This window comes from Sceloporus undulatus, chromosome 5 (assembly GCF_019175285.1).
Source record: "Sceloporus undulatus isolate JIND9_A2432 ecotype Alabama chromosome 5, SceUnd_v1.1, whole genome shotgun sequence".
NCBI classification, from domain to species: domain Eukaryota; kingdom Metazoa; phylum Chordata; class Lepidosauria; order Squamata; family Phrynosomatidae; genus Sceloporus; species Sceloporus undulatus.
This window is the reverse complement of record NC_056526.1, coordinates 105,717,027-105,734,530: the sequence shown is the minus strand read 5'-3', so window position 1 is coordinate 105,734,530 and position 17,504 is coordinate 105,717,027. Positions and strand designations below refer to the sequence as shown.

Genomic DNA, 17,504 nt, shown 5'->3' with positions numbered 1-17,504 from the left:
GACCATGCCACCTCTAAACGGGGCGGTGCGGACGTGACGTCCTCGCCCCGCACCAGGGCGCTTAGTGCGCCCTTAGCGCGGAACAGGAAGGAGCTCCGTTTTGGAGCTCCTTCCTGGTTTGGTACTCTGGGCGCAGCACTTCAGAAAGCTGTGCCCAGTGGCCAAAGGAAAGGGGCCAAGTGGCCCCTTTCTCCTCCTCCCCGCCGCCGCGGTGTTTCCTTGGGCTTGAAGCCCCAGGGACACCCCTTTTCAGGCTGTGGGGAAGCGGCGTTTGCCGCTTCCCACACAGCCTGAAAAAGCGGCGGATTGGGGCCTCAGCGGCTGCCGTTCTGGGGGAAAGAACATACCCCGGGGAAAGGGGCGGGTGCAGCCCGCCCCAAATGGGCGGTCTGTAACCCGCCTCACCTTTTCAAATCATATTCATATTCTCAGCCTTTAATATGCATTCCCCTCCCCTAGCAGACCATTTGCCTTAATTTGCTGTTGTTGCTAGCTGAACTCAATTTGACTTCAGCTCATGGCAAAACTGTGTATGCGGCATTTCCATGCCTCCCTGTCTTCAACCACTCTGCTCAAGTCTTGCAGGCTCCAGGCTTTGGTCTCCTTGACTGAATTTATTAATTTAATGTGGACTTCCCTCTATCTACCACGCTCCATCTTTCCTAGCATTATTGTCTTTTCTAGTGAGTCCTGTCTTCTCGGCAAGCAAAAATAGTTTTATTCAGGCAGGTGTTTAATGTGTAATCATGGGGTGGCTTTTTTATATGGAGTGTTTGCTATATGGGTGGTATCGTGTTTTATTGTGGTTTTTAATGTTGGTAGTTTTATATTGTTTTTATGTGATGTTTTAATTGTTCTATTGTAATAGGTTTTTAAGGAGTTTTTATTCATGAGCCACCTTGCCCCCCTTTCTGGGAGAAAGGCAGCTTAGAAATGAATGAATTAATTAATTAAAACAATGAAGTCAAAGTACAACCGCCTCAGTTTCGTCATCTTGGCCTGCAGGAACAGTTCATGTTTTATCTGTTCAGTGACCCATTTGTCTGACTTTTTGACTGCCCATGGTATCCTCAGCACTCTTTTCCAGCATTACATCTCAAATGAGTTGGCTTTCTTTCTTTCTGCTTCCTTCACTGTAGATGTCTTCCATCCATACATTAAAATGGGGAATACACTGCTTTGGACAATCCTGACCTTAGTGTTCAGTTTTATGTCTTTCTACTTTAGGATCTTGTCTAGCTCTTTCATAGCTGCCCTCCCCAGTTCTACTCTTCTACTAATTTCCTGGGTACATTCTCCATTCTGATCAACGGTTGATCCAAGGCCTTAATATTAATAATATGCCATCATGTTGACTTCAATTTATGGTGACCACAGGAATGAGAGACCTCCAGGTCACCCTGTCATCAGAAACCCTGTTCAGATTTTAATTGAGTCTATCCATCTGGAATGTGGTCGTCTCTTCCTAACATCATCTACTTTGCAATCTTCTTTTGACTGATCTTCCATTATCTCTGCTTAGTCCTCTAGTTTCCATTGAAGGCATTGCTGCTAAAATTATCTTTTGGGCCTGTCATTTTGATCATGTTAACCGACTTTTGAGATCTCTTCATTGGTTACCCATTCTTACTATGCAGTTAAAGCTTCTTGTTTTAATGTTGAAAGCCCTATACAACCTAGCTTCCCCTCCCCGTACCAATCTTTCAGCCCTTATTTCTTTTTACCAGCCTGCTTGAAATCTACATTATAGGAACTCAAAGCTTCCCATGAAACCAAGGGTTTCTTCTTCCTTGGCTTGGCTTCACCATTTTTCACTTGCTGTTCTATACTCCAAGAATTGCTTTTCTGAACAATCGTGGACTGCTCCTTTCCTCATTAACATTCTTGTTTCTAAAGAGCTTGAAATTTTAGTTGTTTTATAATCTTGTATGTTTCTTGATCAGTTTGCTATGTATTATAAGAACTAATAAGATTACTTAAAGGTAGTGTATATAGAGAAAACAACATGGGGCCCATAACAGAAAGGAGGATAGAATAGAAATAGAAGCTTGATTTATATATCACTTCATACCACCTAAGCAGTCTTTAAGCAGTTTACAACTGTAAATTAATTGCCCTTCAAAAGAAGAACATACATGCTCTTCAGCTGCCATATTAAATGACCAACCTGAGAAATAAGACGAGAACCAAATGAGGATGACACTTCCCTGCTGACATAGCTAAAAGACATGCTGCAATGTGATGTTCAGTGTCAGAAGAGGGTTCTGGAGTGCAGAAATACTGCTGAATATCATCAGCACTAGTGATGTAAAGAATATTCTTCAAAATTCAAAAAACAGTAGAAATATCTCTTATTCGAAGATTTTTGAAAGCATTTTAAAGACAAGAAATTCTGAGCACTTCTCGATCAATGAGTAAGAATTTTGATTTTTAATCATTTCCAAATGAAGTGAAGGGACAGCACCTTTCAGCTGACAATTTGATGGCCAGGATTAGCATATTTTGTGTAAGAAAAGCTACCATTCATACTGGGTTTTACCAGAGGCTATTTCTAAGACATTTTGAAAACTGCTTGGGACACAACACAGCCAGAAGTTAAATAAGAGCAAATGATTTCCATTAAGCCTTTTGAATGAAATCTAAAAAGGAGACTAGGTGATATAAGGAAGAGTTCACCCCTACCTTGCCAAATTTAAAGGGGAGAGAATCAAAGCTAAATATATATCCCATAGTAATTTAATTTGCAGTTTTTTTGTGGGTTTTTCGGACTATGTGGTCATGTTCTAGCAGAGTTTCTTTCTGACGTTTCAGACAAGTCTACATAGGGACCACCAAATGCAGTGTGCAAACATGAATCAAGGAACACGAGAGAAACTGCAGACTGGGCCAGCCAGAAAAATCAGCAGTAGCAGAACGTGCCACAAACCATCCTGGTCATAAAATATTGTTTGAAAACACTGAAGTTCTGGACCATGCCAACCACTACCATGTCAGGATGCACAGGGAAGCCATTGAAATCCACGAACACCTGGACAATTTCAACCAGAAAGAAGAAACCCTTAAAGTGAACAAAATTTGGTTACCAGTCCTGAGGAATAGCAAAATAAGGACTAAGCAAATGCAATTGGGAAACCATTCAGAGTCAGGGGCTTTCCCAGCAGATAATGATCACCAATTAGCAGACATTAATCCTCCTTTGCATTAGCCTCCCAGCCTGAGGCAGGTCATCAGCACAGAACAATACACATGCAAATCATTCCTGCATTCCCAGGCTCACACAGTATATATACACCCAACTTTTTCCAGGCAAGCATTCTCTGAAGATGCCAGCCACAGATGGTGCCGAAACGTCAGGAAGAAACTCTTCTAGAACATGGCCACATAGCCCAAAAAACCCACAAAAAAAACTATGGATGCCAGCCATGAAAGCCTTCGACTTTACAAATTTAATCTGCACTCTGTTAAAGTCCAGGGGGAGAACCTTGGACTTTGACAATGCTAGGGCCATCTTAGCTTGGGGATTCTGGGAGATGAAGTCAAAATAATAACATTTCTGAGATTGGCCCCTGAGTACCGCTGAGTCTGACAGTATTATCTCTAAATTTTATTTTGTATTGATGTCACAGGCCGCAGCTGACACTGAGGGCCAGTCTCCTCACATCAATGGAAGTGCAATATTATGAGGTAGGTCATGAACTGTTATTGTTCAGAAAACCTGGATTGTCAGCTTCACCACTGGTTGAGAACTTGGTGGGTTTCCCCCCCACTTACTTTCTTTCTTTCTTTCTTTCTTTCTTTCTTTCCTTCCTTCCTTCTTTCTTTTTTTTTGGGTAGAGATGAGCAAAGGAAGTATTGCCTTTCAGATGATTAAGGATGAATGAGGGCTTTTGTGGAATCTGAAATCCCATCACCCAAAATTTTCTTTCCCTTTATTCCTTTTGTGACTGCCTTTGCCCTCTGACTCCTCCTCAAAATTGAATGAGTCTTATTTTGTCCCCCCCCCCCCGAGAAGCCAATAGAGCTTACCTGAGGGGGGGGCTGTTACTGGTCATTTTGCTTCATTTGGGGACCGGGGTGTGTGTGGCAGCAACAGCTTATTTCCAGAAGTAACTTAAGGAATTTAACACTTAACACAGGTCTCCTCCAGAACAGTGTAAACATGCGCGAGTCCTGCGTTTTACTAGATTATGCCAATTGTTCTTGCTGTCACTTTGCATTCTTCAGATGGATGATTGTACCACTTTTTTGAATATGTACTAAGTGGGGGTGTGGTTTGCTGAAGTGGTGCTATAGTCTGAAGGGCATTTTTTTCTGGTGGTTGATACAGTTTATCTTATAGTTATAGTGCAAAAGTATCATTTTGCAGATGCACCATAATGCTAAAAATCTTTTTTTTTAATTAAAAATAGAGAAAGAGAAGCAAAATATCAATTTTTGTTCTGCTAAGTGTCATAAATTTAAAAAAGGACCCCCCTTGAGAGTGGGAATAAAAAGTTGCATCTTGTGCCAGGCATTGCCAAAAATAGCCTGGGAAAGAGAAATGTTTAGATATTCAACCCTGCCCTCTATCCCCAGCCAAACTAAAGCAACAAATACTTGAATCCTCAGCAAAATTCACCCTCTCTTCCTTTGAACAGCTTCCCGTAAACCATGCACAAACACATTAAGGCACACAACCAAGCATACCCATTTTTTCAGAAAATCTGCAGGTATAACCTACAACTGTTTCTGTTTAAAATGCCTTGTTATCATTATCGTTATTTTTGTTGGGAACTGTCGTGTCCTTTTGTAATGCAAATACAGAGGAGCCCCAATTAAAGCCATTTCTAGGTGCAGGTATCCTTTTGATGATATGTGGCAATTTACACAGTTTATTTATACACATCTGTGTCAAGAAATCCCATTCATAACAGATCAAAAGAAAGCTAAATTCTTCTTGTATGCAATCATTTCTAATCCCTTTGAATATATTTCTACAACATTAAACAAACAGTTGTAGCCAGAGTCCTGGCTTGCATTTCTGCTCTACAATGAGGCCTGTGTGACTTATCTAATACCTTGCTGCAAAGTCCTTTTATCTTTCATCTCAAGCTTTGAGTGTGTATCAGAAAAAATGTACAACTTCTTCCTATCTTACGTCAAATCTTAGAGTGAGAACATTCATTTCAAATTAAGGATAATTTACAGGAGAGCAGCCTTTCAGACTTTGGGTCTCAAGCAATCAAACAGGCGTGAATAGCAGCTGACAAAATGGAAAATGCTGTTGTGCGCCTTAAAATGAATAGATGTGGAACAGATGCCGTGACAAGACCGATGGCTTAACCTGAGATAAATGACGAAAGTAGATTGGTAGGGAGCCCAATCAAGGCCAAATCAATGCTTAGGTCTTGCAGAGCCTGACAAATCTTTCTTGCTATTTATGGCCACTTTCCACTTCAGCTTGCTGGGATTGCAGACACATCGGCAATTATAGGAGAGCTTGTCAACATTCCTTTTCCTTCACGCTCTCCCTTTCTCTCTCTGTCACACTCCAAGCAGTGCATCAAGGTACCCATACATTTGTAACCAGAGGTAGTGGAAGAGTGAAATGCATTTTCTAAGCACAGTAAATTTCACATGTGTCCCTGTTTCTGGCCCTTGTCGAGTTCTTTTAGATCTTTATTCTCACTATTGATTTCTCCAAAAGGTAATTTTGGTATCCATGAAACACTGGGGACATATTTGCTAAAAGAGAGCTAGCAAATTTTTGACTTCACACTTAATAAATGAACTATTTGTTCTGCACTCTGGCTGCCTCTAGACACATCACAATCAGAAAATGGATCAGTTCTCTTGGTAGGAACAGCAAGTAATGGGATGATCACAGGGTAAAAATAGCCTAGTCTGCACACAAATAAAGCCAAACCCACAATTCAGATATGAGCAATCACTTTTCAAGCAAGGAAGGGAAGGGAAATCAATCATGGACTGCAATTCTTTTCTTATCATTGTTATAGAAAAAAGTAAAAATGTGAAGTGAGAGGCAAAGCAGGAGCCAAAACCTTAGAGAAGCATGATACATGGAGAAGAACAACAAAAGGTGTTGACCAGATGAGGAGAGGGGATTGTACTAGGGAGCTACAATTGTTTATGAACAGTTTTAGCAACTCGTAAGGCTACAGTCACCTATTTATCTAGGAATAAGCCCCACTGAATTGAATTTAATGTGATCTATTGTCTCAGACCATTATGACCTAATGGAGGGCACTGGAAAAAAATTCTAGGTTCCCTTCCAAATACATACAGTAATGCTGAATAAATTCCATTTCCCATAGTTAGACAATACTTATATGATTATGCTAAATCCTCTGTCATCTGGAAATAGCAAGTTATCACCTGACTTTAGCAACCCTATTTTATGGTACCCATTTTGCCCAAATTAACTGTCATTGGGAAGTGGATGTGGTCACATTGGGCTCAGTACTTGTAGTTAACTGCCCCCAAGTAGATCTTGACTTTTGGCAACCCTGTGGATGAGACATTTCCAAGGCTCCCTCTCTTCCACTGCTCTCCTTAGGTTTTGCAGACACATGCCCATGACTTTCCTCATTGAGTCTAGCTATCTGGCATGTGGTCTTCTTCTCTTTCTACTACCCTCAACCATTCCCAATATTATTGTCTTTCCTAATGTGTTGTGCCTTCTCGCGATGTGGCCAAAGCACAATAATATCAGTTTCATCATCTTGAGGATTATTGTGTGCCCTTTGGGATGACTTCATTTTGTTACCTTCTGTTGTTTCTCTGCATAAAAATTTCATCTCTCTCTCTTTTTTAACATGGAGAAACAATGTGGGATATTGATCCTGAACTCAAACTTATGCTATAAAAGCTTGGAAAAGTTCATTCAATGGAAGAAGCAGAGCTTGGAAAAAAAATTCTTTCAATTGCAGATTCCAGAAACCCCAGCAGCAGTGGGGGGCACTGTTAAGGATGAAGGCCATGGTTTGCCTGTCCTGCAATAACGCTACAAGCTGAGTCTCCCTTATAAAAAATGCTTGGAACCAGAAGTGGTCAGGATTTCTTTCGATTTTGGAATATTTGCATATACTAGGGAGCCCTGGTGATGCAGTGGTTAAATGCAGCCACAAGGTTGTAAGTTTGATCCTAGGGGCTCCAAGGTTCACTCAGTCTTTCATCCAGTTGTAGGTTGGTAAAATGAGTACCCAGCCTGTTGGGAGCAATTGGCTTACAGATTGTAAACCACTTAGAGAGTGCTGAGTTCACTATTAAGTGGTATAAAATGTACATGCTATTGCTAACAGAATGAGATGGGGATGAGACCCAAGTTTAAACATAACATTCATTTATGTTTCATATACGCATCACACAAACAGCCTGAAGGTAATTTTATACAATATTTTCAATACTCTTGTGCATGAAACAAAGTTGTGTACACTGAACCATCAGAAAGCAAAGGTGTCACTATCTCATCTACTCATGAAAATTTTTTGGATGTTGGAACATTTTAGATTTTGGTATTCTGGATAAGGGCTACTGAACCTGTACTGCATTTTCCACCTTTTTGTGCCCTGTGTCACAGAAGGAAAATGCAACATTTTAAATGCTTCTGCTTCTGAAATTAAATGATGAAGCAACATTCACATTCCGTAGCAGATGGCAACTGAGGAAAATGTGACTTTTAAAATAATCAGGGTTTAGGTGAAATGTTTAATTTTAGCTTTTATTAAAGCTGAAAGGTGAAACGGGGAGGAAGTACAACACACTCAGAAGTTGGAATGGCACATTATCTCAGGGTGGCATTTGAGCATCCAGTAGATGAGTAACAGGCAATATATTCATTCTGGGAGTTGGATCAGAATGCAATACAAAGGCTATTTCACACGCCTGTGACCTTTCTTGCCTCGAAGAGATGCCATTTCATTTTTCATATTAATAAGAGGCGCTCAGGGTTTTTTGTTTTGTTTTTAAAAAATCATAATCAGAAAAGCAGGAGGGGTCCCTACATGCAATACTATGTATTTATATATACAGTCAGTTCCGGACATCTTGTGTTTCTCAAAATGTAGAAGGACCTGGATATTTTATGGAGAGGCAAGAGCTAGATTTGTAACAACTGTGTGCTTCTAATTACCTGTATGATATCTGGGCTTTTATTTATGTGATAGACTCTTCACATTTTATTCATGCCTGAGATATCTTTTAGACAATTGTCATAAAAGAAAAAATTAGTATGCAAATTGGCCATACCAAATGGGACCTAGGTAGGGCTATGCAGGTAGGTGAAGGCTTCACAGGTATCAGTCAGTATTGTGAAAAAAGTGAGAAAAACTGCTTCTTTTCCATACAGGTTGAGTCCCCCTTATCTGAAATGCTTGGGACCAGAAATGTTTTGAATTTCAGATTTTGCAATACCTGTCTGTATGCACATAGTAAGATATCTTGGAGATGGAATCCAACTCTAAACACTAAATTAATTTACCGTATATACTTGACTATAGGTCAACCTCATGTATAAGTCAGGTTTAGGGGACAAAATTATGGATTTTGCTATTATCCATGGATACATCTAAGGTAAAACTTAGGGGCATATAGCAAAGGATCTAAAGGATGAAGCAAAGTAAAACAATGTCAAAGAACTTACACAATTCCAGCAGACATAACTTTATGGGTTTAGTCTTGACACTGGATGGATAAGAGAATACAGAGGGTAAGTGCTTCCAGAACAGATTATACTCTTGTTTTTCACCAGGGGATGGTTCCTTCTTTTAAATAAGAGTTAAGATATAATGTTTCCACTCAGGTTTTTTGGATCAATTTTTGACCTAAATTTCTAGACTTGCACATGAGTATATACAGTATGTTTCATGTATCCCTTATGCACATAGCCTGAAAGTGATTTTATACAATACTATTTTGTGCATGAAAGCATAAGAAATCAAAGTTGTCACTATGTTTTAGAACATTTTGGATTTTGGCATTCCAGATAAGGGATATCTGTAATGCTATAATCAGGGGCATGTTTAATTCCTACAACACCCGTGTTCGCAAGGGTCGAAACAGATCCCTAGGATTTTACTATTTTCTGACTTATGGTGACTCTAAGACAAACCTATCATGGGGTTTTCTTTGCAGAATTTGTTCCTTCCAAAATAACATGCCTGGCTTTAGGTACTATATATTTTAACTTGTGTGGGAATGAGAAGTGACATTAACTGTTGAGCTTCAGCAGCAAAATTTCTTGGACAGGGTCTGATGTAAATGAAAGGTTGCTCAGAGTCTGTGTTTCCTATTATATTTGTAACATACAGGATCATTCTGTCCCAGTCATCATAATGACAGGCCTTGTATTCTGTATGTAAAGATCAATATTAATTTAGTTATTATTCCATTTCTCTTTCTTTTAAATGCTGCCACTTCTTTATATGAAGCTATTCTGCATGCCATGTGAATCAATACTTAACTATGTTGAGAGCCTCTGATGGCCATATGTGAATGCTTCTTGTAAAAGAAAACAATTAGTCATTGTTTATCATTTCTCTGCACAAGCTGGTGGTAAGGACACTTTTTAAAATAAAACTACACACGGGAAAACTGGAATTTCATCTGCAGATTACAAATAAGACCAAGACCTGAAATGTTAAAATGTTTATTCCCCAAGACACCATACAGTTGCAGATAATTGGATTTTGTTTTATAAGTGTGCACTATGCAGCCAGCATGGTATAATAGTTTGAGGGTTAGACCAGAACTCTGGGAGATCAGGATTCAAAATGCCATTCAGCAGTAGAGACACATTGTGAGACTTTGGGCACATCATGCCCTCTCAGTCTCAGAGGAAGACATTGGTAAGCCTCGTATTAATAACTCTTGCTATGAAAACACTAGGAGAGGGTTGGCATAAGTTGGAGGTGACTTCAAAATACTTAACTACTATTATTGTTGTTGCACAAATAAACATTTTTATTAGGTTATTAAGAATGCTACCCTTATAACTGCAGATTAAGATGTGGTGTTCACAGTCCAGAATACTCTGCATCTGGATGGCCCTTGTGATCTCTTCCAACGCTATCAATGATTCTATGCTTTTTTCAGTAGCTATAGGCTGGTTCACATATCTTCTAACCCACCTCCCCCATTTAACATCTTGCAGGAATGTGAAATAATTTTGCAGCATGACAAGACTACACTATGAACATTCCTCTTCTTCAACCCTCTCCAAAGAGCATGACTCCAACCTGAGACCAAGATGCCAAAGGTAGTTTTTTTCAGCTATCTTTTCAAATTGTAAATGTAGTGTACACAAAATTCTTCAGTGCTGAAAATAAGAAAAGGCTGCGTTCTTAAGAGTTAATCTTGAGATTTGTCTATAGGATAGCTTCAAGTCTCAGTGTACACAAAATACATTCTATATGCTCTAGTGTCTGCAGTCAACAAGGCAACAATTATTACATATTCCAGCAGGGCACATTTTTTTTTCTAAATGAAAAATAAAATCAACCCACAGAATGCACAAAAATTTGGCAGGAAAAAACCAACACAACTCTTACAATTTAATGGCTAGAAACCTTTTTTAAAAAAAATCCCACTCTGTTAACCACGTTAGGATGAATCTAATCAGTTTTTACATCTGTACGTGAGAATGATCACATGGAAATGGAGGGGGCAGATTATGCCATGTAAAGAACCAGGCAATAATGGCAAATTTAGATCTGCAAAGGGGTCCATGTTGAATGGAATGTGAAGCCCTCCTATACAGCAGATCTCATACATTTATGGGGTTTGGGAAAATTTTACTTGGCAATCAATCTGGAAATACAATGCTGACCAATGACTTCATCCACTACTAGGAATGAAATACTCCAGCTACTCCTGGTCCTGGGATATAATGTATGAAAATGACATCTACACACCACTGTTAACGTTGTATAAGTGGGTAAGAAATAATTTTATAATGGGATGCTACACAGAATAAGACCTCTTTTTTGGGTACGTGATTGTACCTAGGTAGGTCTCATATCTTTCTATCTGGACAGATTGGAGACTAGGTTAACAGCTGCACAGAGCAATGAAAAACATATTTCTTAAGAAATATTGATGTTGGCACCTTTGGAAGAGTAATGAAACGCTGAACTCACCTCCTGGCAGATAAGATCAAGACCTAAACAAATGAAGTTTTCTTCATATTTATTCAGGTTTAACCCGCACAAATTCTGTTACTGATTAGCAATTTTATCTAGGACTTTGTGCTTATTTATTTAGAAAGGATTTTAGTGCTGAGAAAAATCTCTTTTTTAAAAACCCACCCTTGTTTTTCTGACAGGATACGATGAGATCAAGAGGGCCGTATGTCAGGAATCATCAGACGCAAATAAGCAGAAATCCCCTTGGTTACAGAACACAATAGACCCTAATTAGTAAGCTTTATCTATTTTCCATTTGTTCGGCACAGATATATTTCCAGCACCTGCTTATGATTAACCATCCCAAATTCAAAGCAAAACACCTTTACTGTTTTTGAAGGAAAGACAGGCTTTAGAAAACGCATATCAAATGGGAAGTTCGTTGTCTCTTGAATACAGATTTTAAAAAGCATTTGAGACGAATGGCTGGTTCACACAGAAAAGCCAGAACATAGTCATCCATTTAAATATACCTACTATTGCTAACTGTCCAGTACTTTTATGCAGAGCTTGGAAAATGATTTTATTTTATTTTGAAGATGAATGAATGGCATGAACTGAGCAATGGTAGGATGATGATCTGGGAGCCATTGCTAAATAATGGATAACTTCATCATGCCATTATATTTATTCTCATTGCCTATCATCTAGTGTAGTGTAATGGTTTGAAAGTTAGACTAGGACTCTGGAGACCAGGGTTCAAACCTCCACTCAGCCACTGCCAAGAAGACCACATGATAGGATAGCCATAAGTTGGAAATGGCTTGAAAGCACAGAACAACAACAATCCATCCATATATCTTAAAAATGAATTTCCAAGCTCTGATTTTATGGCACAGTCAGTGAAACCAGATTCTGGCAGGTAATCAGTACTGAATTGTGAAAATATAGTAAGTTCAGAAAGCTGGTGTTAAAGTTTTTCATGCTGCCTATCCAGCTCCAGTTGACCTAATGGGCTTCATTGACCCTTGATCATTTAGTCAGATGTCATATTCAGCTTCAGAACCATCCCAGCCCCATTTCTAATCTCCAGGAAAAGAATGGAAGTGCTATGAAGGCATATAGAGCAGCAGGCAGAAAGCCACTATTTTCCCAATCCATTTTGCCTTTCTTTTCTTATGGGGTAAAGCCTTTAGTCTCAAATGTGCTACACGTTCCTTTCACATACTGATATTCCAGACTAACATGGTTAAGTCTCTCATTTTCCATCAGTTTGCTTTAAAACATGTCTCTTTTTCACTTTCTACTTAGATTCATTTATTCTAGATAAAAATCAGTAGAATGCAACATTCTATGCATTCTGCAAAAGTGAAGTTGCATAACTTGGCAACACTGTAAAATGGTACCCTGTTTCTGAACCCAGCTGGAGTATCCAAACATCTATGAAAATGGACTGGTGAGCTGACAAGTTCTACCTTCCAGCTGTTTCACCCACCCTGAAACTGGCTTCTAGTTATATTTCAGGGTGGTAGAAATTTAGATGAAGAAGAAGTTTTAGTTTCTGTCATTTTGTTTCTCCCAGAGTTTTATAACATTCAAAAAGGTCAACAATATCAGAGAAAGAAGTCATTGCAGACAAATCTAATATGTTTTTTTTTAATAAAATTACCAGCTTGGTAGATGAAGGGAATGCTGTGGATATAGTATATCTTGATTTCAGTAAGGCCTTTGACAATGTTCCCCATGACATTCTTGCAAACAAGCTTGTAAAATGTGGGCTAGACAAGGTAACTGTTACATGGATTTGTAACTGGTTGACTGGCCGAACTCAAAGGGTGCTCAACAATGGCTCCTTTTCATCCTGGAGAGAAGTGACCAGTGGAGTCCCACAGGGCTCTGTCCTGGGCCCAGTGCTATTCAACATCTTTAACAATGACTTGGGTGACAGAATTGGGGGCATACTTATCAAATTTGCAGATGACACCAAACTAGGAGGAGTAGCTAATACCCCAGAGGACAGGATCAAAACTCAAAATGACCTTAACAAATTAGAAAGCTGGGCCAAAGCTAACAAAATGAATTTCAACACCAAGAAATGTAAGGTACTGCACTTAGGGCGAAAAAATGAAATGAACAGATATAAGATGGGTGACACCTGGTTGAACAAGATTACGTGTGAAAAGGATCTGGGAGTCCAAGTAGACCACAAATTGAACATGAGTCAATAGTGCAATGTGGCAGCTAACAAGGCCAATGTGATTTTAGGCTGCATCAATAAAAGTATATTGTCTAGATCAAGGGAAGTAATAGTGCCACTCTAGTCTGCTCTGGTCAGGCCCCACCTGGAATATTGTGTCCAGTTCTGGGCACCACAATTTAAGAAAGACATTGAGATACTGGAGCGTGTCCAAAGGAGGGCGACCAAAATGGTGAAGGGTTTGGAAACCATGCCCTATGAGGAACGACTTAGGGAGCTGGGGATGTTTAGCCTGGAAAAGAGAAGGTTAAGAGGTGATATGATAGCCCTGTTTAAATATTTGAAGGGATGTTATATTGAGGAGGGAGCTAGCTTTTTTTCTGCTGCTCCAGACACTAAGACCCGGAGCAATGGATGCAAGCTACAGGAAAAGTTCCTCAACATTAGGAGGAACTTCCTGACAGTAAGGGCTGTTTGACAGTGGAACAAACTCCCTTGGAGGGTAGTGGAATCTCCTTCCTTGGGGGTGTTTAAACAGAGGATGGATGGCCATTTGTCAGGGATGCTTTGATTGAGATTTCCTGCATGGCAGGGGGTTGGACTGGATGGCCCTTGCAGTCTCTTCCAACTCTATGATTCTATGATTCTATGTGTTTTTTTAAAATGCTATCTCCCTTGTCACCTATTGAGGGCTGACATTATGGTGACCAACAGAGGAGCAATGAAACTGTCCTCTAGAACCAACAGTGAGTGATTGAGGACTTTCTCTCCTAATATGTTGCTTTCCATTCCCCCTGCAGCACTTTTGCTGTATTCCTGTGCTTTTATACTGTTATAGTTTTTGCGTCTGGATGCAAATATTATTCTGGATATTATTCTGATCAGCTGCTATCACCCACCCAGCACAGGTCCGTAAGAGCTAAAATGGAAAATGAAAAGAACTTCAGGCCAACTGGAAAAAGCCTCTCAAACCAAAAGACCAGCTTAATTAACTTTCATATTTGGCTTTGTAGTTCTTTAGAGAAAGTGCTGTTTCAAGGTCAAATGTCAAACCAGAGAAATACTTGAGAAAATTTCGTTTCTCAGCACTTTCAACCAGAGAATTTAATTCTGCTGCAGCATCCTACTTTTAAATATCTGTCAGGAGCTCTCTAAAAATCCTCATCTTTAAAATGCTAAGCTGTATTTTTCCTTCTTTGCTCTGATGAAAATTTCTACCTCTGTCTTCTGTTTTCAAATAGATCCTGGTTTAATGTTCAGCAGCAGCTTTTGAGGAATAAAGGCCATAGCAATTATTTATTGTTGGTCTTATGGACATTCTACTTCCCTAGCTATCTAGACTAACCTACTGTCTATAGGACAGATGGTAAAATCTAGAAACATCATAATCACCTCGGTCTCAATTTTAAGCTTTAAAATAAACACAAAAGCATAAGTGTCCAAACGTAGTAGGAGAGAACTGCTGACACTAATAGGGCTATGCATCTGGATAAATAATATTTCCATCATAATCTTCAGAGAGGTCTTGTGGAGCTGCTTGAAACCAGGTCTGATAGGGACAGGAATGCCAAATCTTACTCAGGGCCATCACCTGTGCCTGGATCAGAGTCTTTCTGTTTAGTCAGTTTCCAGTGGGATTATTCTGTTAGTCTCTCACAGCACAAATAGCAAAGTTTCTTATGTCTCCTTACAGATGAAGAAATTTATTGTGTCATAGGTTTTCATGGTTACATGATCATAAGTTATTATGGTAACAGTTTACGTCATCAGATGTATAGTACAGTACTATCATAGCCTTGGTTCTTTTTCAGTTGATTATAATTTCATTGTCTGAAGTGTATGCTTCCTCTGCTTCTTCCTCACCCATGAGGATTTTCTAAAAGTGTCAAAATGTGCCATCCCATTCCATGATGGGATTTGATCCAAATGTGTGGAAGATGGCCTGAAGGAGTTTTTAGTGTCATGAAGGGGATTTGCATTGGGGCAATATAAGAAATGAAGGCTGCAGGCAGCAGGGACAGAAATGCCCAACTAGTCAGAGTGTGGAAAAGAAGCAGAAAGAGTAAAACATTCAAGAATCACTCTCTTCATCCCACCCATGCATTTTAGTTTGCATCGGCTCAACATCATAAACAAGAATATTTGGGGCACAAATGAATATTTCAATGAAACAAATTGCCTATAGTTATGATGCATAGAAAGGTTGTGCGTTTCAGAGAGGCCAAGGGCTGTCATTTGATTATATGGAAGAACATTGAGAGACAGAGGAATACTTAGAAAAACCAGTGTGGTGATCACTACGAACGTCATTGATGACCCCAAGTCTTGAAAATCTGGCATCAAACCCTTAAACCACCTCCCAGTCCAACCCTATTGCAAGTTACAGGAACTTGGAAGGAATTATTGAAACTCAATAAGAATTGGGGATCTGATTTTCATTTGCCTTCTTTGGCTTTCTTGTTGATAATTTTTAATTAGTCTATTTAGCATATTATATTTTGACTTTCAATGAAGTTTTAAGGCGGTGTACAGAGTCAAGGAGTATAAAACAATTAAAATACAAATAAATTTGAAAATATCAGCAACTACATATATAAAACGAATTGTGCAGTGCTCAGAAGGCAGGACTAGGAAGATGCAGGTCCAGGTCCTCCCTGAACCATGAAAATCGCAGGGTGACCCTGGACCAGAAGTTTTCCTTCTCTCAACCCAGCCTACTTCACTAAGTTGTTGTAAGGTTGGAGGGAAAGGGAGATGAGACCCATGTGTGCTACTTTAAGCTCACTGAAGGAAAGGCAGGATATACAAGTAACTAATAAATCACATATAAGTGAAGTTGTACAAACGAGATAAAAATTAGACATGACCTTCAAACATACTAAAAGGTCCTGAATAAAACACTCTGTATCTGATAGCAAAATGATATTTATATGTGCTGGATGGGGCTCTCTGGGGAGAGCATTTAAACTAGCAAAGGCATCTGGAAAACATTTTTCAGGCGTTTAGCCCACCCACAGGTGCTGATTCTTGGACAAGTGGACTCCTCCAGGATGGATCTCCCTATCCATCTTCCACAGACCACATGTCTCAACACAGAGCTCGTGTTTATTTAAATCTCTAAAAGCAGACATTATTTGACTTCTCTCAGATCTAAACAGAACTGAACAAAAATGAAGGAGAAGACATAAGATTAGGGTGTTTTAAATGTGAGAAGAGGAAGAAAAAACCCAGCCGTTTATGCTCTTGCAGTGGAAGGCTTAAATCCATATAGCAGCCCTCTTAACAATAATGTGAAACATGGGGATGTGATAGAATGAGCTAAAATCAATGTAGCTTGTTTTCCATTGTAGAAATCTAAATAGAACTGTACACTTCTTTTTCTTTAATTAGATTGGAGATCTGAAGAGAAGCATCTTGCAAAAACTGCTACTCCTTCAGAGCTCTTATTTTTCTCTCATGCAGCAGAGAGATAAAACTGTCAGACTATGGGCAAGTGCTTCTGAAACCAAAAAGGCTTTGCTGGCAAAAGATGAGATAGCTGATGTTGTGAAAGGCATTGACAGATGTTGCCAGAGTAAATGCTAGGACAGAATTTGCATTTGGATTAGTTAAAAGGTCTTGTCCCAATGTTATCTTCCACTGCAATGTTATCTTGTTGCTAAAGGTGTAGGTGTTGGTGGTTGCCTGCTAGCAAGTAGCTGTTGTGCTGTGTAGTGAAGAAACATCAAAGGGAAATGGACCTAAAGGAACTGAACCCTCCCCACAAGGCATCTGTCTCCATCCTTGCTTCTGAGAGGGAGAGAAAGGTAGGCCTTCCCATCCGGCCTCACTAAAGGAACTGAACCCTCCCCACAAGGCATCTGACTCCATCTTGGCCTCCGTGGGGGTGAGAGGGTGGGCCAATGCCATCAGGCCTGTCCTTAAGATACAGAGCCCTCAGTCTGTCCATCTGCCTTGGTCCAGGCCTCAGAGGGAGAGAAGAATGCTGGACCTGATCCCCTTCCCCTCAACCATTCCCTTCTCCTTTTGTGTCGTGTCTTCTTAGATTGTAAGCATGAAGGCAGGGAACCGTCTAATTAAATGATTTTATGTACTGTACAGTGCTGTGTAAATTTACAGCGCTATATAAATAAAGCTTAATAATAATAATAATAATAATAATAATAATAATAATAATAATAATAATA

At 39.5% G+C, this 17,504-nt stretch overlaps 2 long non-coding RNA genes across 3 annotated transcripts in view; both read right to left on the bottom strand.

Annotated features, from left to right (window-relative positions):
* The window catches only part of LOC121931195, a 60,738-nt gene extending 49,560 nt beyond the window's left edge, over nucleotides 1-11,178 (bottom strand). The window contains exon 1 of the long non-coding RNA XR_006104095.1: nucleotides 11,136-11,178. This is a non-coding gene — a long non-coding RNA (uncharacterized LOC121931195). The remainder of the gene's footprint in view (nucleotides 1-11,135) is intronic.
* Nucleotides 1-17,504, bottom strand: part of LOC121931194 — a 972,450-nt gene that overhangs the window by 916,397 nt on the left and 38,549 nt on the right. The gene's annotated exons all lie outside the window — the stretch shown is intronic.